A 26,788-nucleotide genomic window follows, 5' to 3' on the forward strand; every position below is an offset into this window, starting at 1 on the left:
CTGCAGGTCTGGGATCAACATCTTTGGCCCAGACCTGGGGGGGGGGGTGCATTGTTAACCACCAGCCCCTGCTCCTCTCCTTCCTTGCAATTACTACCTGTTCACCTGTTTGCTCCAAGTGTGAAAATGTGACAGGAGCAGAAGGAGCCTCTCCTTCTGGACAATGGTGTAGACAGGACTCAGAGAAGGCCAGCATGAGTGGGCAGTGGTGACAGCAGCAAGGAGAGGGAGTCTTGTGCAAGGGGCCTCCCAAATTCTTAAGCTGAGAGCTTCTGTTGTTGTTCAGTTGTTCAGTCGTGTCCGACTCTTCGTGACCCCATGGACCATAGCACGCCAGGCCTTCCTGTCCTGCACACTCTCCCGGAGTGTGCTCAGGTTCATATTCATTGCATCGGTGATGCTATCTAGCCATCTCATCCTCTGCCGTCCCCTTCTCCTTTTGCCTTCAGTCTTTCCCAGCATCAGGGTCTTTTCCAGAGAGTTTTCTCTTCGCATTAGGTGGCCAAAATATTTCAGCTTCAGCTTCAGTATCTGTCCTTCCAATGAGCACTCAGGGTTGATTTCCTTTAGGATTGACTGATTGGACCTCCTTGCAGTCCAGGGGACTCGTAAGAGTCTTCTCCAGCACCACAGTTCAAAAGCATCAATTCTTCGGTGCTCAGCCTTCCTTATAGTCCAGCTCTCACAGCCATACATTACTACTGGGAAAACCATAGCTTTGATTAGACGGACCTTTGTTGGCAAGGTGATGTCTCTGCTTCTTACTATGCTGTCTAGGTTTGCCATAGCTTTCCTATCAAGCAGCAAGCGTCTTTTAATTTCATGGCTACAGTCACCGTCTGCGGTGATCTTGGAGCCCAAGAAAGTAAAATCTGTCACTACTTCCATTTCTTCCCCTTCTATATGCCAGGAAGCGATAGGGCCAGATGCCATGATCTTAGTTTTTTTAATCTTGAGTTTCAAACCAGCTTTTGCACTCTCCTCTTTCACCCTCAACAAGAGGCTCTTTAGATCCTCTTCACTTTCTGCCATTAGGGTGGTATCGTCTGCATATCGGAGGTTGTTGATAATTCTCCCAGCAATCTTAATTCCGACCTCTGATTCATCCAACCCGACATTTCTCATGATGTACTCTGCATATAAGTTAAATAAGCAGGGTGACAATATGCAGCCTTGTTGTACTCCTTTCCCAATTTTGAACCACTCGGTTGTTCCATGTCCGGTTCTTACTGTTGCTTCTTGACCCTCGTACAGGTTTCTCAGGAGACAGGTAAGGTGGTCTGGTACTCCCATCACTTTAAGAATTTGCCACAGTTTGTTGTGATCCACACAATCAAAGGCATTAGCGTAGTCAATGAAGCAGAAATAGATGTTTTTCTGGAATTCTCTTGCTTTCTCCATGATGCAGCGAATGTTGGCGATTTGATCTCTAGTTCCTCTGCCTCTTCGAAACCCAGCTTGTACTTCCGGTAGTTCTCGGTTCGCATACTGCTGAAGCCTAGCTTGTAGAATTTTGAGCATCACCTTGCTGGCATGTGAAATGAGCGCAATTGTGCGGTAGTTTGAACACTCTTTGGCATTGCCCTTCTTTGGAATTGGAATGTAAACTGACCTTTTCCAGTCTTGCGGCCATTGCTGAGTGTTCCAAATTTGTTGGCATATTGAATGCAGCACTTTCACAGCATCATCTTTTAGGATTTTAAATAGCTCAGCTGGAATACTGTCATCTCCGCTAGCTTTGTTGTTACTAATGCTTCCTAAGGCCCACTTGACTTCACTCTCGAGGATGTCCGGCTCAAGTTCAGTGACCGCACTATCATGGCTATCAAGGACATTACTATCATGGCTATCAAGGACATTAAGATCTTTCCTGTATAGTTCTTCTGGGTATTCTTTCCACCTCTTCTTAATCTCATCTGCTTCTGTGAGGTCCCTGCCTTCTTTGTCCTTTATCATGCCCGTCTTTGCACAAAACGTTCCCTTGAGATCTCCAGTTTTCTTGAAGAGATCTCTAGTCTTTCCCATTCTGTTGTTTTCCTCGATTTCCTTGCATTGTTCATTTAAGAAGGCCTTCTTGTCTCTCCTTGCTATTCTCTGGAACTCTGCATTCAGTTGGATATATCTTCCCCTTTCTCCCTTGCTTTTCGCTTCCCTTCTTTCCTCAGCGACTGGTAAAGCCTCCTCAGACAGCCACTTTGCTTTCTTGCATTTCTTTTTCTTTGGGATGGATTTTGTTGCTGCCTCCTGAACAATGTTATGGACCTCTGTCCATAGTTCCTCAGGCACTCTGTCTATCAGGTCTAATCCCTGAAATCTATTCCTCACCTCCACTGTATATTCATAAGGGATATGATTTAGGTCATACCTGAATGGTTTAGTGGTTTTCCCTACGTTCTTCAATTTCAGCCGAAATTTTGCAAGAAGCAGCTCATGATCTGAGCCACAGTCAGCTCCAGGTCTTGTTTTTACTGACTGTATGGAGCTTCTCCATCTTTGGCTGCAAAGGACATAATCAATCTGATTTCAATATTGACTATCTGGTGATGCCCATGTGTAGAGTCGTCTCTTGTGCTGTTGGAAAAGAGTGTTTGCTATGATCAGCGTGTTCTCTTGGCAAAACTCTATTAGCTTTTGTCCTGCTTCATTTTGTACACCAAGGCCATGCCTGCCTGTTATCCCGGTGATTTCTTGACTTCCTACTTTAGCATTCCAGTCCCCTATGATGAAGAGGACATCTTTTTTTGGTGTTAGTTCTAGAAGGTGTTGGAGGTCTTCATAGAACCGATCAACCTCAGCTTCTTCGGCCTCAGTGGTTGGGGCATAGACTTGAATTACTGTGATGTTGAATGGTTTGCCTTGGATTCGTACTGAGATCATTCTATCATTTTTAAGATTGTACCCCAGTACTGCTTTTCCCACCCTTTTGTTGACTATGAGTGCTACTCCATTTCTTCTAAGGGATTCTTGCCCACAATAATAGATATGATGGTCACCTGAATTAAATTCGCCCATGCCTGTCCATTTTAGTTCGCTGATTCCCAAGATGTCGATGTTCAATCTTGCCATCTCATGTTTGACCACCTCCAGCTTACCTAGATTCATTGATCTAACATTCCAGGTTCCTAAACAATATTGTTCTTTACAGCATTGGATTTTCTTTTCGCCACTAGACACATCCACAGCTGAGTGTCCTTTCGGCTTTGGCCCAGCCGCTTCACTCTTTCTGGCGCTACTTGGAAATACCCTCTGCTCTTCCCCAGTAGTATATTGGACACCTTCCGACCTGAGGGGCTCATCTTCCGGCGTCATCTCTTTTAGCCTTGTGATACGTTCCATGGGGTTTTCTTGGCAAGAATACTGGAGTGGGTTGCCATTTCCTTCTCCAGTGGACCACATTTTGTCAGAACTCTCTGTCATGACCTGTCCGTCTTGGGTGGCCCTGCACGGCATAGCTTATGGCTTCACTGAGTTACGCAAGCCCCTTCGCCACAACAAGGCAGTGATCCATGAAGGGGTGAGAGCTTCTACCATTGCACATTTCCCCCCAAATGCAGGATCACATTTAATAAAACTGTGCAGGGCAGGCTTCCCCAACCTGGGTCCCTCCAGATGCTTTGGACTACAACTCCCATCAGGCCCAGCCAGCATGGACAATGGTCAGTAATGATGGGGATTGTAGTTCAAAAGATTGGTAGGGAAGGTTGAGGAAGCCTGGTTTAGGAGATTACCTCTGCAAATTCTCCATTCCCTAAATTGTTTGTTACTATACAGCATCAGTCTTGGGATGGGAAATGTCCACAAATAAGCCCTCACAATTTTTTTGTAACTGAACATTTTAAGAGATCACTGAAAGGATTTAGGGTGGATTTCTTTCAAAAATGTTGATACATACTCATCATAAATAAAAAGATACTATTTCTTTGCTGTTGTGTTTTGAAAAATAACTTGTCCAGCATTCTTACCAATATTATTTTTTGGAGAGTAGATTTTGGTTCAGAGGGTACTTCTACCAGTCTGTCATGGATAGAAAGATATTACACTTTTTGTTCTTTAGATAAGTATTTGTATTATTTGTTCATTTCATTGTATGCCAAAGCTGGTTCATTCTATGGCCTTGAGACAGTTGTGCTACAGAAATGAAACAGCAACAGTATCCACACTGTGTTTTGGCCTTCCCCTTGTTTCATTGTTTTATATGATTGAATAATTTCCCACTACCATCCTTCATTTCTATAGTGTGATAATATTGCCATGGAATAATTTGTTTAGCGTTTGAATCTGTCCAGAGGCAACCATTCAACTATGTTCTTTTTTTCCCCATTACTAGTCTGACCTAATTCCCTCCATCCAGGGTGAAGCATTTTAAATAGGGTATTCTTTGCAGATCTTGTTTAACAGTTTTACTAGTGACCGATCAAGTAGCTAAAAGGAGCGGGGGGTCTATGAAAGATGTATTTTAAGTACTGTTCTTTAGCCCTTTGGTTTTTTACCGGGGCGGTTTCTCCATGACAATGGAAGGAGAAGTGAATGGAGGATTACCCAGATTTTGTCAAGGGATAGGCTTTGGTGCACTTGTGTCTACACAGGGCTCCATGAGATACTTCCAGTTTGGGTGTGTGTGAAGTGAACGTCATCTGACTGGCAGGGGCTGCTCAACCAATAAGAGAGGCTCCCCCCTCCAGGCTCTCCCCCCTTTCTCCTTTGATAAAATCCTGGGAGGTTTCCTCCAGTGTCTTGCCAGAAATCTCCCTCTCCCCCCCCCCGGCATTAAGTACTTCCTTAAACCAACAATCATCACAGGAACACAGCGTTGCCCCTGCTTTGAACCTGCCAAAGCTGTGAACAATATCGTTCTCCCCCGCCCCATTACTTACTTCCTTAAATAAACAATCATTATAGGAACACAGGGTTCTTGCTAGAGTTGAGAGAAAAATCCTCCACGGACCCCAGTGAGGCTGGATTCAAAAGAATCTGCCCCTCCCCCGGAGTCCATGGAGGATCGGAAGACTTACCTCTGCCTCCAGGAGGAATCCTCGCTGGCCGGATCCTCCCTGCCGGCTGGATCCTTCCCTCTGGCCAGCTCCGGAGCACCAGCGATACGGCCACCATTGCCGTATCACTGGCTGGGCAGATTGCCTGAGGATGCAAATGGCTGCATTTACCTTAAACTAAGGCCCTTACAGTTGCAAATGGTGTAGTGGATGCCATTTGCGTCCACAGTCAATCCACCCAGCAAGGCTGAGCCAGTGATGTGGCAATCAATGGCGGCCATATCGCTGGCGCTCCAGAGCCGACCAGCAGCTCCACGGAATTGCCGTGGAGCCAGCCAGCTAGGATTCCGGGGGGGGGGGGGGAGAGATGGATCGCCTCCCTCCCCTGCGGACACCACTCCCTGGACCCAGAGGTAAGCCTTCCACCCATCCCTAGTTCTTGCTGCCCTGCTGCGATCTATCAAAGCTTCGAAGCTTTGACATTAAGGCTGTCTAAATCCATTATTTCGATTCATGGGAATCTAGTAACTTCAGGAGTGCACATTTTGGGAACAAATTGCATTGACCACAATGGAAGTTACTTCTGAGTAGACACACATATGTTTGTGCTGGGAAAGACAGGGAGAGGAAACAAAAGGGATGGGAAACCAACCACCTTTCTAACCTGATGTTGCACAGGAATGAAGGTGTGAATTAGTTACTTCTGAAGGGAATAAACCAAACAATGGAGGATTGCAGCTTGGGGAAACAGCCTTTAGGGAAGTAGTGTTTTAAAATGTGTTGTTTCAGTTGAGGGGAATCTCTGTAACTGCTGGTGTACGCATTCAGCGGACAAGCCTCATTGATCACAATGGGATTTAGTTCAAGTAGACACTAATTGGTTTGTGCTGGGAAACACAGGGACAGGAAACACCCTTGACTGGGGTCATGGTGAAAAGCACACCCCTGGGCAGGGCTGGCATACCCAAGGTAAATGCAGGGGTTGGGGCACACAACAACTATACCACGGAGAACCCAACTTAAGAAAAATAATTGGACTTTAAAGAGTCTAAGGAAATCTGGTTTTTCCATGCTAAGCTCCAGGGTGGCTGCTGGATGGCCACGGCATCATGTATCCCTAATGACCTCCAAATGCAGCCAGCTCGGAGTAAATCACTGGTGGAGACACCCCCCTAGTTGATTACACCTCTCAGGTGGGTCGCAGCAGTGGCATTGCTCCCATTTTCTTTGCTTTTTAGAAATGTTTTGTTTATACAGAGATAGCAAATGGGGGTGAACAGATGCAAACAGAACAGGCCTCCTGTACCAAATAATTGTGTAGAAGAAGGAATTTCTGCAGGCACAGCTTTTCTCACCTCTCCATGACAAGCTATGCTAACCAAAATGCCCTCTACAGTTAGAATGTTAAAAGGGCAGGAGCCCTGTCCCTCCCATTGAAGAATACAGCCACATACGGTTAAAAAAATAATTAAAGTGGTCTCCAGATTATAATTAAAGGTGCATCCTGGATCTCGAAAGCTTAAAGACTATTTGTTTTAGGCTTTCTGATTTCTGCTGCAACATTTTCTTTTGAAATTAATAAATTCTGGCAATAGGGTCACATTTCGGCTTCCTTGCTGAATAATTCCTCCACCTTGCATAACAGATTCTCTGTTTTTATTTGTTTGTTTAGGCTTGAATGCTACCAATGACACTTTTAATTTAATGTCCCACATATTGGCTGTCCTGCAAGGTGAAAAATAACCGAAATGGCACCCACAAGACAATTCTTTGGGTTTCATTGTGTTTGAATGTCCATTAAAAATAAAGTATGAATACCTTCAACTGGAAAAAGGTCTATTTTTATATCTGAGATAATGGTTTAGGTCAAACCCAGTGTGACTCTTAAATCATGTTAGGCTATGGGCCTGAGTCACCCTATCACAAAAGAGTTTACATAATTTGGTACAAGTCGCAAAGGTATCTGAGGAATCAAAGGCTGCAAGTTAAAGGGGGAAGAAAAGAATGACTCATGTCCCTGTTTCAGAAAAAAGTATCACTTTAGGTTCATGGGCTATAGTAGTGCGTGATTCTGAGATAACTCTATGAAATCAATGACACATGTACCACTCTATAAAAAAAAAAATAACACCCTTCAAGTGTTATAAAAACCAACAGAACTTATATCTATATCTATCTATATATATATATATATAACAAAAAGTATGAAAACTAGGGATTTTGAACCCAAATTGTTTTAATCTCTAGATCACCTCCTATGAAGCAGCTGAAAATAGCTGATTTGAAAATCGCTTTCATTTGAAAATTGGAATAAAAAGTAGGTGGGTCCTATGAATAGTATGAATAGAGGGCTGCATTCCCATTGTCATGTGCCATATAAAGGGAGAGTATAGATTCCTTTTTGTATGGGTTTTATTTATTTAGGATGCAATCCTAACTAGATAGGTGGCCGCATCCGAACTCAGAGGTGACCGCCTATCCAAAGCAAGGCAGGAGAGGCACAGGGGGGGATCGTTCTCTCCCCGCCTCTCCTGCCTTGCTGTTTTTCACTAGACAGCCATTTTTGGCTGTCTAGCGGCGGGGGGCCCGACCGGGAGAGGAAGCTGCTGTACAACACATTGGATGTGTCGTACACGCAGTTCCGCTCTCCCCACCCCGGAACGCCCCTTTACAGTTGCTCCACGCTCCTCTTACGAGTGCGGAGGATGGGGCTTCTTGAGGGGGGAGGTTGGTTTTCCAGTTTCCCAGAAAAGAGCATATCCTATGGCCCCTTAGACAGTGTCTAGTGGCCATAGGATTGCTTATTTATTTATTTATTTATTTTCTATACTGCTCAATAGCCGAAGCTCTCTGAGCGGTTCGCAAAAATTAAAACCACAAAGCACAGCATAAAACAATATAGAATATGAAAGTTTAAAACCACAGTTTAACAATACAACCAGAATAAAACCTAGCAGCAATGCAGAGATGTAAAATACAGATTTAAAACACCAAAGCTAAAAGACTAGAGTGCTAAAATGCTAAAATACTGGGAGAATTAAAAAAAAAGCACTGGAAGGAGTACAATGTAGGTGCCAGGAGAACCTCTCTAGAGAGCTAATGCCAAAGGTTTTCTCTTTTTAAAAAAGAGAGTCTTGTAACACATCTTGAGTCATTGACAAAAATTGACATTCACCTGCAGAGCACACAGTTGAGTGAGGATACTGGAATCTTTAGCATGAAGATACTGTAGGCGTGTTCTTGTTACTATATAGGTTTCCATTCCCCTACTGACAACACAAAAAGAGATGCATGATGTCAGTTCCAATTGTGCAAGTTGCCAAGATGAACACGAATTCTTCCTGCTGATTACCTAAACAAGTGATTAGTGCTGTCAGTGCTGATCATTGTTAGGTAGGGGAGAAGGCAGGGAGGATCCATGAACATAGTAGCAAGCACCATATTGTTTTTTATTGTGTCTCTTCCCTGAATTGGGCCTTTGTGTGGCTTTGAACAAACCATAATCCATCACTTCCTATTTCACTGTCTTGACTTGGGGAATTTGGAATGGGACCTGAGCTTGTTATGTTTATTAAGAGAATGAATGAACTTGTCTTGTCAGGCTGAACATATTTTAATACATGTGTCTGTATATGTTCTGGAACAATGCTTTTACCAAATGTCTTTTTCAAAATGAAAAATAACAGTAAAATATGAACATCTACTAAAACTATTCTTCCTCCTTCTGTTTACAAAATTCATGTTGGGAGTGCATTATACTAAGTATTATGTTTATTTTCTTTATTTATTTATTTATTTATTTCATTTCTATACCGCCCAATAGCCGAAGCTCTCTTAAACTGCTATTAACATATTTATTATGTTAAACTGCTTGCCATTATAAGCATACTTTATAAAACATAAAATATACGTCAGTTATAGTGCTGGCATTTGGCCATTATGCTGGCAGAACTAGTGAATTTTCCACTGTTGTAAAGTCAAAAATATGTTGCACAAGATGTTACATATTGATTGAAAAGACTCAATAATAGGCAAAATCTGGGTTGTATGAAATGTGACATGATAATCAAAAATAGAAAAATGGATCTGCATTAAATAAACATGGAGCATTTCACAACTTCAGGCCCAAAAGGGAAGATGGTGTGCTTAGCAAAAATATTAGTGAAGCCAGCTGATAAACATGCTAATGCATTGCATCCAAACAGGATTGATGCTGACTGGAAATTCTGGACTTCTTATCAAATGAGTATGGTCAAAATCCTCTGCCTGTTATGTAAAATATTGGGAATCGTATAGTCAGGGCCAAAACAGACATTATTTTAAATATGTTATCTAGCAGCTGAGCTAGATATCTGTTAGCTGCAATTCTCACAGTAGCTGGGGGGAAATTAAATATCGTTCTTTGTTTAAGATAAACTATTTTGGGGTGGCTTGGTTTTGAAGGGCCAATTAAGTCCCACTAGCTTTACAAAAGACTTGTTCCTAGCAGATGAAAACTAGTGCTGGTTGGTTGATATGGATCAACACAGCTGTCAAGATTCCTGATCCCTCAGGGAGACACACTCAGGCAATCTGACACTGGACACCCAAATCAGTGAGACTTCTTTATTGGAGGAAATCCCACAGCCAAAGCTTAGTGGTTACACTCATTTGAAATCATATAGCTGATGGTCAGTAGCTATAGGCTCCAAGTAATTCCAGAATGGTCAAAAGTGAAATACTACCACCATGACTGAGGTCCTCATCAATGTGGTTTCCCTGTTGCCATTGCCATGGCTCTGAACACAAGGGAAGGGACTCAGGATTTCTGGAGTATCCATCCCAGGCAATCCATACATGGGGTTCCAAACCCCAGAGAAGGAATGGGAATGATTCCTGGAATGAACCCTCCCAGACAAGCAAAGGGACAGATCCTAGAGAGGCCTACACAAAACCACACCAACAGAGAGTTAATCCAGCTTTGAATCTTTTGTTGGAAACTCCAGGCTACATGGTCAAGGCCTATCAAATCCAAGGGTAAACCCACACAAGAATTCCACACCATAGCTTGTGCCTTGGTAACTCCACGCTGCATGAGTCCAGCCAGAGAAAAGTCCAAGAGCCCAGATCAAACCCAGCCTGACGGCACTCTGGGCTGACAACAACGAAGACACACAATCCGCAGCAAACAAGAGTTCGAAGTCTATGAAAAGCTTCATGGTACTTTTCATGACAAGTCCTTAGCAATGCAAAGTTCCAGTTCAAACAGAGTCCATGTGCAGAGTACCTCCAGAGGCTCAAGATGACAGTGAATCCAAACAGAGGGGGTTTCAGACAATGAAGACAAGATGTCCCTAGCAAAAGCTCCTAGCCTTTGCATCAGCTTAACAGGGGGAAGCGTGACTGTAAGACACCTCCTCTGGACCCCTTGACAGACAAGGGTTTTTGGCCTTTCAGCAAGGCCCCTGTCTAAACAGGTCATCACTGCTCAGCCCTCCAGCATTGATGCTTGAACCTGGGCAACTCTTCTGTAAACCTCACCCCACCTCCGTCAGGTTCTCACAGACAGCTTCCAGCCTCCCTGCCTGCCAAAGCCAGACCAGCAGTAGACAGGGAGTAGGACGACTCCCCCTGGCTCTTCCCTGAGAACACTGACAGAGATAAGTTCACACAGATTCTGACATTCCAGGGGCTGAATAGGCCCAAGCTCTTCCAGGCTACTTCTAATCAGATCTTAGCTATAAACCGCAAAGCCCACTACGGTGCTGAAGCTGGGGCCTGACAACAGCTACTTGCAATTTTGGACTCTCCTTGGAAGTATGGCCACCAGAAATGTCATGTTGAGTGCCTGCATTTCAAAATTTTCTGCTACGGTACTGGTGGTTGCTGTAATCCTCTTCAGTCATTCGTTAACCATGGGTACACAATGACTGAAGAGGGCTTCTGTGGTTAACTAAATGCTTCTATGGGCTCTGTTCATATTACTAGTAACTTGGTTGGTTCAAACCAAATGTGAATGCATAACCCCTCACAGACTGTATTTCACAAATGCCCTTAAAAGTCTGATAGATACAGTAGAGAGTAGCAACCATTCTTTATCAGTGAGGACTGAGGGGAGAAAACCAATGTGCAGCAAAGCCAGTTTTCGGCAGATGTGCCTTCTGATAATCCCGCCGAGGACCAAATGATGTCAGGGCATATGATGATGCCCCTTTAATATCAGGGGGTGTTGCCATGCCTTGTGACTCATTATTCGACCCACAGAGGATTGGGGGGGTCATCCAGCCTCCTCCCCCCATTTGGGCTGCCCCCCTTGCTTTATCATGGACCAAGCTCAACCAAGGTAGCTACACAAGTATTTCCCGTTAAACAATATAAGATAACACAGTTGACAAAATTTCTGATAACGTTGCCCTGCACAGTTGTTCTACTCTGTTTACATACTCTGGTCCTTTGGGCAGCTGTTAGTTGAGAAAATAAAATGCATAGAGACAATTCTCTCTGCTAATAGCTTTCTGTAAATGAAAGTTGAGGAAAGTTCTCCAACCATGGGGAGACCAGTAGAACCAATAAAACGAAAAACAAATTCTCAATCACCATTTCCTCTACAAATAAGAGGAAGGGGAGGGGGAAATAACATAACCTCCCATGCTCCAGGCATATTAACCTACTTCTCAGATTGGAGGGGAGGAGAGATTTGCGGGGGGGGAGGGGGGCTCTCATAAAGCACTGTTTATATAGTCATTTAGTTATTTTATATTCTGTTCTATCTCATAGGCTCAGAGTGGCTTCCAACAGTTTTTCTTAAATGTTAATAGTCTGTCCCCTTGGGGTTCACAGTCTAAATCACACAATTTCCTCATCCCTTGGAAAGTTGCTAGACCAAATTTTGAAAAGACCCAGATTCCTCCATGGACAGCTGGGAGTCTAAAATGACCCCCAGGCTGTGGACCTGGTCTTTCAAGGGCAACTGTACCCCACTCATCACCAGGTCAACATCCCCCAGCCTCCTCTTGTGTCCCACCAAAAGTACCTCAGTCTTGTCAGGATTCAGCTTCAGCTTATTCCTCCCAATCCAGCCACTCACCGTCTCCAGACATTTGGACAGGGATTCTACAGCCAACCTTGGTGAAGATTTAAACGAGAGGTAGAGCTGCGTGTCATCTGCATATTGATGACACCGCATCCCAAACCTCCTGATGATAGCCCCCAGCAGCATCACATAGATGTTAAATAGCACTGGGGAGAGGATGGAACCCTTTGACACCCCACAAGTGAGCGGCCACGGGTCCAAAACCTCCTCTCCCAGTGCTACCCTCTGATACCTGCCAGAGAGGAAGGACCAGAACCACTGTAATATGGTATCTCCAATGCCCAACCCATCCAGCCTGTCCAGGAGGATACTGTGGTCAACAGTATCAAAAGCCACTGAGAGATTGAGGAGAACAAGGAAGGAGCATTCACCCCTATCCAAATCCCTCCTCATCCACCAAGGCGACCAAGGCCATTTCTGTCCCATGCCTAGGCCTGAAGCCCAACTGAAATGGATCTAGGTAATTGGCTTCTTCCAAGTGTGCCTTCAACTACCTCGTTACCACCTGCTCAATCATCTTGCCCAAAAATGGCAGATTCGAAACTGGGCAAATGTTGTTCAAAACTTGGGGATCCAAGGAGGGCTTTTTTAAAAGTGGTCTTACCACTGCCTCCTTGACAGCTGATGGCATCACACCCTCCTCAAGGGAGGTGTTCATCCAGAGAATCCCCAAGCACGTTCAGGAATCCATTCAGATCCATAAGACGCCTGGGGTGTCATGGGTAAAATGAGTACCCATTTTAATGGGTACTCCACCCCTGCGTAGGGGTTGTGGAACCGAGAAGTCCAACGTCACCAGATAGTGATCTGACCATGACAAGGGGGTGGTGGATATACCCCCGACTTCCAGATCGCTCCCTGCTTCTCCAGAAACAAACACAAGGTCTAGTGAATGACCGGCTACATGGGTGGGCCCAGTTGGAATAGGGTACAGTTCCCAGGAAGGCTTGGTCTCCATGAAGTCCCAAGGTGCCCCCATGAGGACAGCCTCTGAATGTACATTGAAGTACATTGAATGTACATTGAAGAGGAGGATAATGTAAGCCGCCTTGAGTTCCTTGCGAGAGGGAGAAAGGCGGGGTATAAATGCAATAAATAAATAAATAAATAAGTCCCCCAACACCAGTAAGTTAGGGGACTGTACATGCACATCAGAGACCACCTCAAGCACCTTGGCCAGAGAGTCAGTCATGCAGCGGGGTGGGCGGTACACAAGCAGAATCCCCAGACTGCCCTTCAGGCCCAACCTCCAGTACATGCACTCAGCAACCTTGGAGAGGGAGTCTGGTGAAGACCAAGGACTCCTTGTAGATAACAGCCACTCCCCCTCCTCGATCCTTGGCCGCTGTGTGTAGGAAAATCTGGCTGGACACATGGCCGCAAGAGTCAGCGGCCTCAGCCAGCCAGGTCTCCATAATACGTGCCCGGTCTGCACTGTCATCCAGGATCATGCGAGAGCGCACGCACGAGCGAGAGAGAGAGCGTGAGCGAGAGAGAGAGAGAGAGAGAGAGCGCGAGAGAGAGAGAGAGCGTGAGCGAGAGAGAGAGAGAGAGAGAGAGCGCGAGAGAGAGAGAGAGTGCGCGCGCGAGAGCGAGAGAGAGGGAGCGCGCGCGAGAGAGCGAAAGAGAGGGAGCGCGCGCGAGAGAGCGAAAGAGAGGGAGCGCGCGAGAGAGAGCGAGAGAGAGGGAGCGCAGAGAGCGAGCAAGGGCGCGCAGAGAGCGAGCGAGGGCGCGCAGAGAGCGAGCGAGGGCGCGCAGAGAGCGAGCGAGGGCGCGCAGAGAGCGAGCGAGGGCACGAGCGCACGTGCGCGGGGGGGGGAGGGAGAGCGCGAGCGGTGATGGGGGCATGCCCTCTTCCCTGGCTGGTGGCTTCTCCTGCACATCCTGGCTCTCCCAAGCCACCTCAGCCAGCCAGCTTATATATCCCTTCCAGGAAGGGACAGGTGGAGGTGGTCAGCACAGCTGGCTCAGTATCTGGGGGCCTGGTCCTGCAGGGACTGGCGGTCTGCCCGGCAGAAGTCCACAGGGAGAGCGGTGGTGGTGGTGGTGGTGGTGGCGGCGGCGGCGGCGGCGGCAGCAGCAGAAAGCAGCAGCAGCAACAGGCACGCCCTCTTCCCTGGCTGGTGGCTTCTCCTGCAGATCCTGGTTTAGCCCTCTGTGGACTTATAAAAAAATTCCATATAAAACCTATTTTTTATTATTATTATTATTATTATTATTATTATTATTATTATCCTATCTCTTTTCCAGAAAAAGACAGTTCTTTGTTACATATGAGTATGTCACAATATGGGAGACATGATCACAAATGACATTGGAACGATGCCGTCTCTGGAGATGTCAGTTTTATGGCAGGCTTAAGTAACAGAAGTGTTCCCATTGAGTGTTTTATCACTTTTAATATTTTAACCGTTTTTATGTATTTTATTGTTGTGAGCTGCCTTGGGAGGTCTTCTGCCCTGAAAGGAAGCCAAACAATATTTTATATAAATAAAATAAATAAATTCAAAGAGGAGAAATTTCGGATAAATTCTCATGGGTTGGGTTTGGGGTTCTTGTGCTTACCTTACTTACGAGGCAGCTGAGGAGAATGCATGAGTGTTCAGTCTATCATCATACAGTAATCTCTGTGGCAGCCTGTAGCCTCCTTGGCTTCCTGCACTTCAGTTAAAGCCATCATGAGGAAGACATCGTGAGGCAATTCCTCCTACAGGCCTTTTTCCGTTCCGGTAGTGCAGGTAGCCTGGGTGGCTGCAGAGCAATGGAAAGATGTGTAACTGAGAGAGAAAATGCGCTTAGCACCTTCGGCCACCTCTCAGTGATTAAGTAAGCTCAAAAATACCACCAAAAGAAATTCAAAGTTCTGCCTCAGAAAAGTGGAAGCCTCAACACAGTTGATGCTGTTGCCACCTACAGAAGCAGTGAAATAAACCAAAACCCCTTAGGAAAAAAGAAGGAACCTGTGCTATAACTCCTGTGCTACAACATAGATAGTGAGCCCTATCTATGAGAAACTGTTGGAGAATTTCTCTTCCCTTAGGAGAAATTTGGTGAAATTGTCCCCTCAATTTCTCTGCCCACAAATAGGCTGGAGAACTTTGAGAGGCCATTTGTGCACAGCCCTAGTTTAGACCTTTGTGGACTTAGAAAAATATAAAACCTATTATTATTATTATTATTATTATTATTGTTGTTGTTGTTGTTGTTGTTGTTGTTATTATTATTCCCTTATCTTTTTTCCAGAAAAAGACAGTTCTTTGTTACATGTGAGTATGTCACAATATGGGAGACATGATCACAAATGACATTGGAACGATGCCTTCTCTGGAGATGTCAGTTTTATGGCAGGCTTAAGTAACAGCAGTGTTCCCATTGAGCGTGCCTTATGCTCCATCACACTGATCTTCTGTCTCCTCACTTTTAAAGCTGTCCACACCTCAGCTTGTCAGTTCAGTGCAGGCAGTAACTGTGTTGTTTTGGTGGTAAATACTTGGAACTCAAAACTCTATTCTCAAGGGAATTTTATCTGAAATAATTCCATATTGCTAGAGAAAAAAGTTCAGATCTGCAGACTGACCTAATCAGGTTGAACCCAAGGTAACACTTACATGTGGTACCCCACACCCCACCCCGCAAATGTATAGACAACTTGTTTCAGTATCCATAAAATATGATTGCTTATTTCACATGAGAACTTGTGCTTTTAGTAGAGTTCTCTCTCATTCATAGAGGGAAGTTATTGGCTAGACAAGAAGTAAGTATAACTGTTACCATAAGCCCTTTTCACACTGTCTGAAACCATGTACAATGAACATGCATAGAAGGAGATTGGAATTGCTTCTGGTCTCCCTGCTCTAACCTCTAAGGATTCATCAGCGCTGTGTGCACAGAGCCTATGCATATACACATTCTCTGTGCAATCAGGGATCCTGATTTTTGCAGAGCCCCAAATCAAGTGTGTAATCTAGGTTCTGAGCACAGAGTGTGGAGGTTGGAGACCACATCTGTCATCCCTCTCCATGTGTGTGTTGCACTGCACATGGTTTTTCAGGCCAGTTGAAAAGAGTGGAAGATGCTTGTGAATTGTTCCTGAGCCCTATCTTGAAAAGTGTTCATGGAATACTGGGTAGCGTTTACACCTTTTGGAATTCTATAGGCAGTATCCAATGGGGCCATTGTGCTCCTGCTCATTCCATTGCACCAATGGGACCCACCACTAGCACAGTGGGGAACTAGTGGTTCTAAAAGCAACCCTGGAAACGAGCAAAAACACTCATTCCCAGATCAGAACAGGTCAGCAGAGCTCCCTTCTGTGAGCTCCGCTGACTTGCCCCGTTCTGAAAACAAGCATTTTTGCTCATTTTGGGCGGATCTCGGAACCACAGGATTATCTGCTGTGTAATTTTCATGCTCAGCTTTTTGACTGGTGTTGTAACTCAACAGTTTCTTTATAAGCTTTAAGAGTGCAGTTCTGTCTGTCAAATTGTATTAGTTTTGCAGCAGTTTCTATCAGAAGGCCCCCTATACTATGACCATGCCACATTTCTGCTGCGAACAATAATCTTAGATGACAGTATCCCTTTGGATTCTGTGCATCTCTGAGGCAAATACAGAGCTGAGGTCATTATCATAACAAGCTATTATGTAACTGGGTAAAACAAAAGCCTATATTCCATTGCTTTAACTTATGGGAGGAACATATTTTTAGACCTTGTGCTATCACACAGTTGCCTAAGTGTCAAACTACATGGCAAACTTTAAAAGACCTTCCATGTCAACAAATGGCATTTACCTGTGATTTTATGAAGCATGACTTCAAAACTGATATCCTGTTATTAACTCATCCCTCAAAAGCCAAGCATGACAGAATAATCTCATTTTAAAGCTGAAAGGCAAAGTCAATTTTTCTGTGAGGCATTCTCAGAAAAAAGACTGCTTATATATCACAAGACAAAGATATCTGTCAGTTTACTTTCAGGACAGAGAATCCAAAGCTCTTTGATGGCCAGGTGCAATCCGGTAGATCAGGTAAAAAGAAATTTTCAGATGTATTTTATCCCTAAATCCATGGTAAATATACTGGGGGGGGGGATATGTCAACAACAAAAATACCTAAAGAATATGACTTTAGCAAACATTACCCCATTAAATTAGTATTACTGGAGTAAAAAAATTGATTTAATAAATCAAATTAATCACGGTTCCAGTATTTACAAATAAGGCATTATCTGTCCAATCAATTGGGAGATGGAGGGCAACTGACTAATTTTGAAAGTATAATGATAAGTGATGACTCTAAATGTGGTTGGGTAAGATTTATAGGCTAAGGATGCAATCTTATGCACGTTTAGACCAAAAGAAGTCCTACATCTCCCAACATTCTCCAGCCATCATGGCTGGTTGGGAAATGCTGAGAGGAACTGTAGGACATTTTTCTGCCTAAACATGCATAGGATTGTGCCTTAACTGGTCCTAATATTAAGAGACCTAAATTTTAAAGGTTATGGGAAGGAGATTCTGGAATACCTTAGTATCAAGCAGCATATCTCAGTTAACTTTTCTGTTTGAGAGGTCCAAATTAAGATGATTTTCAGATGGCACTTGACACCAACAAGATTAAATAGGATGTTTTCAGTTATTCGATTTTTATATGGGATGTTAGGGATGTACAGATTTTGTTTAATCCATTTGATGTGAGTTTTGTGGATTGTCAAGCATCTTTTCTTCCACTGTCCACTCATTGATGGAATCGGAATTTTTTTCCCATTTGGAAAATATGCAAAAACATCCACAGCCATTTACAAAACTTTCACCGGTACACAATATTTTGCATTTTCTTAGTGCTATACAGAGGAGGCCGAATTTATTTATTTATTTATTTATTGCATTTATACCCCGCCTTTCTCCCTCTCGCAAGGAACTCAAGGCGGCTTACATTATCCTCGAAGAGAGAATGGAGATGTATAAAACCTTGGTGGATTGTTTTTGTTTTTAAGTGTCTGTGTGTTTGTGTGCGTGTGTGTATATATACACACACACATATATATTAACATATTTTCCACTAACTATTGCACTTTCATATTATTAAATTTGTGTACAATTCAGGAAAGTAAAAAAAAAAAAGATCCACAAGTCTGTAGAATTCACTCCAGAATCCATAGATCGAATTCATAGAAATCCTAAATCATCTGAATCCATTTCAGATTTCTCTGCCATCTCTATTGGAAGTGCAGATATATACCATGTGTTATGGGAATGCCAGTATGTTTATGCATTTTGGCAGCAAGTGGTCAAGGAGATATCACAAATAGTAGATCATATAATTATTGTTAACCCTTTATTGATTTTAATTAATCTGATAAAAATCAACTTACCCAGGATAGTAAGACTATTGATATCAAATTTGTTAATTGCTGCTAAAATAATTTGGGCTAGTTGCTGGGAAAAATCCAGTGGGATTTTTCCAGAGGGAGGGAAGCAGAAGTATAGAGGTTGTTTCTATAGCAGAAAAATGAGATCTGTTTGTTGTGTACTGGAATACATCTCAGGTCCAAATGACTGGAAAGAATTTTATATTTGTGACTTTATGTGAATTCCCAAGGTAATGAAGGTTTGTGGAATTAGGACTTCTAGATGTAGTTTAATTATCAAAGACTGAACATGGGTTGTGTGCACTGATTGTATTGTTTGTGATATAAATAGTTTTGATAATTTGATTATAAATTTAAAAACTAAGAGAGGAATCCTATGCCCACCAGACAGCACCTGGGAGGGCATATGATAGTTCGGTTTCCTGCCTCTGAGCTTGGGGCCAGGAAACCACGCTCCCCACCCCCTCCCTTCCCCCTCATAGCTGGCGTGGAGAGAACTGTGCTGGCTACCTCTCTGCGCTCACAGAACAGAGTGCAGAGACAGGGAGGAGAGGAGAGGGGAGGAGATTGGGGCAGCTTCCTTGCACCATTTCCTATGGCCATCCCAGCCTCCTTCTCTCTGCCTCTGAGGTGCTGTTGGTAGTTGGTGAAATCGCTGATCTAGCAGAAAAGTAGCGGGGCTGGAGCACGAACCTGCTGCTCTCCTCCCACCCTGCATTGGATACTCGGCAGCCTATCTGGATAGGATTGCGCTGTAGTTGATTTAAAGCTATATAAATTTGCATATGACTAAACAATAGTTTTGAAAGGCTATAGCATACATTCTTTGTTGGGCATTTATGCTTGCTCACTTTAATGTGCTGCCCTCTGCTTTGCTAACTGTTGAGATTCTGTCCAATGAACAACTTTGTCCCTGTGCAATCAGAGGAATAGAATCTGTTGGCCTCTTTCTTTTATATTATAATTTGTATAGAGAGCACCAGGAGAGATCCTAGAATCATAGAATAGTAGGGTTGGAAGGGGCCTATAAGACCATTGAGTCCAACCCCCTGCTCAATGCAGGAATCTAAGTCAAAGCATCCCTAACAGATGGCTGTCCAACCTCATCTTGAGTGCCTCCAGTGTGGGAGAGCCCACTACCTCCCTAGGTAATTGGTTCCATTGTCATATTGCAATAACAGTCAGGAATTTTTTCCTGATGTTCAGCCAGAATCTGGCTTCCTGTAACATGAGCCCATTATTCCATGTCCTGCATTCTGGGATGATCGAGAAGAGATCCTGGCCTTCCTCTCTGTGACAACCTTTCAAGTACTTAAACAGCGCTATCATATCGCCCCTCAGTCTTCTCTTCTCAGTGCTAAACATGCCCAGTTCTTTCAGTCTCTCCTCACAGGGCTTTGTTTCCAGTCCCTTGATCATCTTCGTTGCTCTCCTCTGAAACTTTTCCAGTTTGTCTGTATTCTTCTTAAAGTGTGACGCCCAGAACTGGACACAGTACTCCAGATGAGGCCTAAACAGTGCTGAGTAGAGGGGAACTAGCACTTCAAGTGATTTGGAAGCTATGCTTCTATTAATGCAGCCCAAAATAGCATTTGCCTTTTTTGCAGCCACATCACATTGTTGGCTCATATTCAGCTTGTGATCTACAACAATTCCAAGATCCTTCTCGCTTGTAGTATTGTTGAGCCAAGTATCGCCCATCTTGTAACTGTGCATTGGGTTTCTTTTTGGCATTTATCCCTATTACATTGCATTCTGTTGTTTTCAGCCCAGCACTCCACTCTATCAAGATCACTTTAAGTTTTGTTTCTGTCTTCCAAAGTATTAGCTATCCCGCCCAATTTTGTATCATCTGCATATCTGATAAGCATTCCCTGCACCTCCTCATCTAAGTCATTAATAAAAATGTCGAAGAGCACTGGGCCCAGGACTAAGCCCTGCAGTACCCCACTCGTTACCTCTCCCCAGTGTGAGAAGATCCCATTGATAAGCACTCTTTGAGTCCAATTCTGTAGCCAACTGTGGATCCACCGGATCGTTGTTTCATCTAGCCCACTTTGAGCTAGTTTGCTCACGAGGACATCATGGGGCACTTTGCTGAAAGCTTTGAAGGTGTAAGGAGAGGGAAATTAAGAGACAAGACACAAGTATTTTGAATAAAATCTGGGCCACATTTATTGAAATTCTTTGATCTGCAAAGGGGGAACTAAATGGGCACCTTCTCAAAGCCAGCGTAGCCTGGCTTAGTATTGGGCGAGACATTCACCCCCAATTTTGGGTCGGGAGGCCTTCCCCTGTCACCTCCCCTCAAGCCACAAAACTCATAGTGGATGAGAGGAGTTGGCCTCAAAGGAAATCCCTGTCTCCCAACTGGGGCTGCAAAACCCTTAGCTGGAAGCCTCAGGCCTTACCAGTCACCTGAAACAGTGCCTCCAAATGCTCACCAACCTTAAAACCCACCAAGGTGCCCATACATACCTGCCACAGGAGGGCAGCAAGCCTCTGCTTAGCTGTTCTCCCCCCACCCCCCACCTGCGCTGAAGCCATTCCAGCAATCACTTCTCAGATTGGCCAAAAACAAATCATTGCCCTTGTCAGATAAGTGGACCCCATCTTGCCTATATAGCTCTCTCCGCACATAAGGAATATCGGGCTGCCTAACTATCCCATCCCCCGACTGAATAAGGCGTTACCTATCTCCCTATTCACCTTCCTGCGGGCCTTATCCAGGACCCGAGGATCCACAACTTTGCACCATACCCGTCTGGGCAATAAACATGACCACAGAATGGAAACTCCCAGCCAACGATGCCAGATAACTTGAAAGTCAGCCAAAGCCTGCAAAATGAGGGCCTTGTCCTTCAGCAAGCCCAAACCATTCCCCCCGAGGTGTAACAGCACAACCTGCGGGGGAACACAAACTAGACCGTGCTGGAATAATGTAGACAGGAGGCACTCCCAACGCATGCCACATCTGCCCAACCACTGAACCTTGACATACTGGCTGAGTTTGAGCTGGGATCCACAGCTTGAGCGGGAGGCCCTCCGTCCAGCCCAGAAGATCATGCTATGCCCACAAATAAGCACACGCACTGGCCCCTGAGCATTCCACTGATCTAGGAAACAAAAGTGAACATGTGAAAACAACAGCATAAGAACTAGTGCCCAGGTAGTGACCCCACGTAGGCTCTATAGGCCTTGGAGTGCCACCTACCCACTGACTGCACCTTGTCCATTGGGAAGCCAATAGCTGCAGCCGTTGAAGCAGCCCCAACATGGAAAGAATGAGAACAAAAACGGAATGCACCTAAACCAAGACCCTTCAAGGCCAGCTTTGTGACAGTCCAGAATTGGTATTTGGTCAGGGGGGCAGAGTTTCTATGACAGAAAAGGGGGGCCGTGCTAGTCCCCTCAAACATTGAGGAATGCCCCTAGAGCCTCCACCGGGCATAACTCTTCCCAAATGGCAGGGAAAAGAGACACCTGCACTCCTCTCCCACACTGATCGGTCTTAGACCTCTGCAGACAGATACGCAAAACCGATCATGAAAACTGAATATCCTTAAATTGTAACGCTCGCCTGGACAGATCGCCCTTGGCAGCCACAACCAATTCTGAAATCTGAAATGCTCCAAAAAATGCCATCAAAGCAGTAGCATGGAACAGGGTAGCCTCATATTGAGAGTGACATAAAGATGTCCGCTGTCCCTTCAGTCCCAGCAATACATCCGGTAACAAAGGAAGCCGAGTGTCAGGTACTGCAGGAGACGTCCGTGCCCAACCCTGAAGAGCTCGCCTCACCCTGAAGTCAACAGTGTTATCAGGCACCCCCTTCAGCTTGGACCAAAAGGCAAGAGTGGAAAGTTTTCCACCAATGGTCCAAGCCAAAAGGCCTCTCTGCCGGGCATGAACACAGAATTACAACAGGTGCTCTACCGGAATGGGCCAAACCTTCAGCAGCTGCAAGGAATCCCTGAAAACAAAGAACTCCCTACCTGCCTTGAAGTAAGAAGCCCTCATGCTAGGTGCTACAGACTGCAGCATGGCCCACTTGGCCTCATCCCACCAATCTCCCAAAGCTTGGCTGGCATGGTCTCCAGCAGTTCCTGCGCCCAGGGAGCAAGGTCCCGAAACCTCTGTACCTGGTTACATGACAAAGCATCAGCAATGGCATTATCTAAGCCAGGGATATGTCGGGCCCAGAACAAGGTATTAAACTGGAGGCATTGCAAAGTAAATGCCCTAACCAAAATCATTACTCTAGGATTATGGGATGACAAGGAATCGATCATCGGAACCATGGCCTGGTTGTCACACCAAAAGTGCACTACAGAGTTGGACAGTTGCTCAGCCCACAAGTGTGCTGCCACATAAATGGGAAAGAATTCTAAAAAGGTGAGATCCCTACCTACACCAGCAGCTAACCAGTCCTCAGCCATGGCCTGGCGCACCATCGATCCCAGAAAATGACTCCGAAACCAAAGGCACCTGACGCGTCAGAGTGTATCTGAAGTTCAGCTTCCAATAAAAGCTCCTGCCTCCAGAAAGAAATGCTGTTAAATTCCTCCAGCGCAGCCATACCTGCAGTCTGCTGCCTTCACAGCAGCAGACACTCTGACACAGGGGTGAGGAAACTGTAGACCCTGCCTAGCATCACATAGGCGCTTCAGGAATGCCCTACCAGGTGCTGCCACCCAGCGAGCAAAATCAAGATTTCCAACAACTTCCTGTAAGGTATGAAGTGCCACCTTCTTAGCTCTCAACACCACAGAGATCCTGTCCCACAAGGCCGAGAGCTTATCATTGGGGAGCCTACAGACTGAGCTATGGAATCCAACTCAATCCCAAGAAACATAATGACAGATAAGGGGCCCTCAGTTTTCTCTGTGGCCAAAGGAACGCCCAGCCCAGTTCCTCTGCCAAGGCAGAAAACTCCTGCATTAAATAGGCACACTGGGTAGAAACCCCGGGGCTGGCAAATAAAAAATCATCCAGGTAATGCACCGTATTCTGCAATCCCGTCCTATCTCTAAGGGCCCATTCCAAAAATGAACTGAATTTCTTAAACATAGCACAGGAAATAGAGAACCCCATAGGGAGAGCTCTATCAACATAAAATTGGCCTTGAAAACAGAACCCTAAAAGATCAAAATCATCAGGGCAGATAGGCAAAAGGCAAAATGCGAATTTAATATTACATTTGCCCATGAGGGCCCCACAACCACAGGCCCTTACCATAGAAATTGCAGAATCGAAGGATACATAGTGTACCGAACAAAGGTGCTCCGGAATAGCGTCGTTCACAGACCCACCTTTAGTAAGAGACAGGTTATGAATCAGCCTGTATTCCCCAGGGGCCACTTTAGGTAGAATACCCAGGGGAGACACTCTCAAGTTGAGAATAGGAGGTGTAGTGAATGGACCAATGACTCTGCCAGTGGCCACCTCTTTCAGGATTTTTTCCCTGACCAGATGTTCAAAACACGCAATGGATTTCTGGTTCCGTGCAAACTGAGCATGATGCTGGCCCTGAAAAGGAATCTGGAATCCCTCAGAAAACCCTTTTTCTAAATAAACAGCATCTTCCCGCAGTGGGTACCACCTCAGGAGGCACGAAAGAGACTGCAATTTAATGGGACTGGGACCGTTTTGGAGGGTCCACCTTGTTTCCTATTGGCCTGCTGTTCCTGGCCTGCTCCCCACCATCCTCTGGCCCTGGGGCACTTAAGACAACCATGTTGTCCCCCACACATAGAGCACTCATGCCGGAACTTGCAAGAGGTTTTAGAGAAGGCGCCACAGGCACTAAACTCCTAACAGAGCAAGTGGTGTTGAACCACCTGCTCCATGCCGGCCTTAAAAGCTGAAGCGGGCTGTTTGAGTAATAAGTGGCCACTGTCCAACCTGTCCCCAAAGCCTGGCCTTGCTGGGGTCATGATCTGGAGCCACAGGTCGTGGTCCTTTGCATCCCAGCACAGGGTGGGATCAAGGGCGGCCTGCATACGACATGATTCATCATATGCCAGCCGTGCCCCGCCCTCATATTCCATATAGGCCTTGTAAATAATAACTAAATATTTGGTCAGGACCCAACCCTGCTCTGGGTATTTCTGCTGTATAATACCCATGTAGATGAGGAAACCAGGCAACCAATTTGCCCAGGTGTGAGAAACCTTCCTGCGCCTAACCCGCTCCTGTTCTTTGTCGCTGGACTTCTCCTTGTCTTTTGATTCTAATTCCCAGAATAACAAGGAGAATACATCCACAAACTCACCCTTCAATATCTTCTCCCTAGTGGCCAGCAATAGATGATACCCAAGTGGGGCAACAGTACTGCCCATCGGGATTGCCTCAACACTAACCTTGCCATAAGGATCATTGCCAGAAACAAGGGCCAGCACAGGAGCCACAGGGTCACTGGCCGTAGGGCCATGCCACACTGCTGCGCAAGCTGCAGCGGCAGAGGATACTTTCTGAGAAGCGGGCTCAGGAATGGTCCCCATGGAGGCAGTAACTGTTGAAAGTGGTAGAAGTGGAATGGACCCACTCCGCACTGTGGCCCCTGACTCACCGGACACAGCAGAGGAAGGGGGGTTAGCGCCCGTGAGGGCCTACCCGGTATGCGAAGTGACACCAGAGGAGGCCCTGACCAATGTCATCATGGGAACAGCTGTGCCAGAAATACCAGACAAGCCACCACTAGGAGGTAGCATAGCCCAAAATGCCTGAGCTGGGAACATCTCTGTGAGGAAAGGAGCAACCCATTGCAGACATCCAGGGAAGCCACCCCCCAAGGGATAAATGGACCACACCCTGCCACACCCCTAGGAGACCTAGGCATTACTCCCTCACCTTGACCCAGAGGTGTTACTGCAGGAGAATCTGGGACCTGGCTAAGGCTAAGTGCTGCTGTGCCTGCCCACGCAGAGGAAGACTCCCTGGAAACCAGAACTGGATCAGAAACCAATGCCAGCTCTTGCACTTGGTCACAGGCCAAAGAAGCGTTCAACAGCTCTGCTACCTGCACTGGAATGGAGCTAAGAGATGCCTCGAGAGCATCCAACCTGACTGAAACTGCAAGCAGAAGATTCCTCTCAGTCTGCTTCCTAGTCAACCTTGTCCCCGTACACCAAATGCTCCATTGAAGGGGAGTAACTGGAGCAGAAATCCCCTTATCCCTTTCCACTGCCTCCAACCTGGAGAGAAGCATAGCCACCATAGGGCTAACATCCTCAGAGGAGGACAAATTGGCCCTATGAAAATGCCATGGGGGGAGGCTTCCTCTTCCCTCCCCCGCCCCCAATTCCTTTCTTAGGTGGCATTCTGGCAGGGTGAAACACTGCCTCAGCCTACACAGGCTAGTACTATAGGGGAGGGGGGATGTCAAGAGGCAGCCCAAGGATTGCCACCAATAGCCCAGCACCCCTTGGCACTAACTGTATGGGGGGGGGGGGATAGGCCTAATGGCCCACCCAGGAAACCTCAGACCTGCAGGCCCAGAAAAAGCCCAGGCACACTCCAGGCCGTGCCCCTCAAAACCGGCCCCACGGGCCCTAGCAGCCACAGCTTAACCGCCTCAACAGAAAGAAGGAGGGGCAAAGCCACCCAACTCCCACCCCCCAATCGATCCCCACGCCCACTATACTGGGTGAAAAGGAGGGGTGAGGCCCTAGAGGCCCACACTACAAACCTTGGGCCTATAGGCCCAGTATCGACGCAAAGTCACCCACTTCACGCCTGGGGGGAACCGCACACGCGTGAGCGAGATGCCTTGCTGTCTGACAAGCAGGAAATGCTGCCACCAGGAACGCCGTGGCAAGCAGCTGCCGCCACCACTGAAATCAGGCCCTGCAGAGCCCCAGACGCCACCGACAACACTGAGAGGAGGTGGGCAGCCTCGACTCGACCGAGGCAAAGCTGCCCAGCTCCCAATTGGCCTCCTCTTTGCCGGCTGCAGGAGCACGTGTCAACCCATCCTGCAGCCGCGCTTCGAAGATGTGGAACGGAGGGGTGCCCTAGCCTGAAATGGCCAGTAGGCCCCTCCCCTCCACAATGGTGCCACCCTGGGAACGCCAATCGCGTTCCCCTCGTCTCTCCCTTGCCCCCCCACCCGCAAAATCCTCCCCGAGGCCAGGCAAGCTGGAGGCAGGGGGAAGGGGCTTGCTGAAGTCGAGGAATATAATATCCACAGCATTCCTGCAGTCCATAAGGGAGGCTACCTGATCAAAAATTGAGATCAGATTCGTCTGGCAGGATTTGTTCTTGACAAATCCATGTTGGCTTCAAGTAATCACTGCATTGTTTTCAAGCTGCGTACAGACCGATTGCTTTATCATCTGCTCCAGAATTTTCCC

At 46.0% G+C, this 26,788-nt stretch overlaps 1 protein-coding gene and 1 pseudogene across 1 annotated transcript in view; one reads left to right on the forward strand and one right to left on the reverse strand.

Moving 5' to 3' along the window:
• PPFIA2 (PPFI scaffold protein A2) overlaps positions 1-26,788 on the forward strand; it is a 444,508-nt gene that overhangs the window by 261,131 nt on the left and 156,589 nt on the right. The window lies entirely within an intron of this gene.
• Positions 20,941-22,888, reverse strand: LOC146339859 (uncharacterized; annotated as a pseudogene).

Source organism: Heloderma suspectum, chromosome 7 (assembly GCF_057233095.1).
Source record: "Heloderma suspectum isolate Gila_16-S chromosome 7, 16-S_ref, whole genome shotgun sequence".
Classification (NCBI taxonomy): Eukaryota; Metazoa; Chordata; class Lepidosauria; order Squamata; family Helodermatidae; genus Heloderma; species Heloderma suspectum.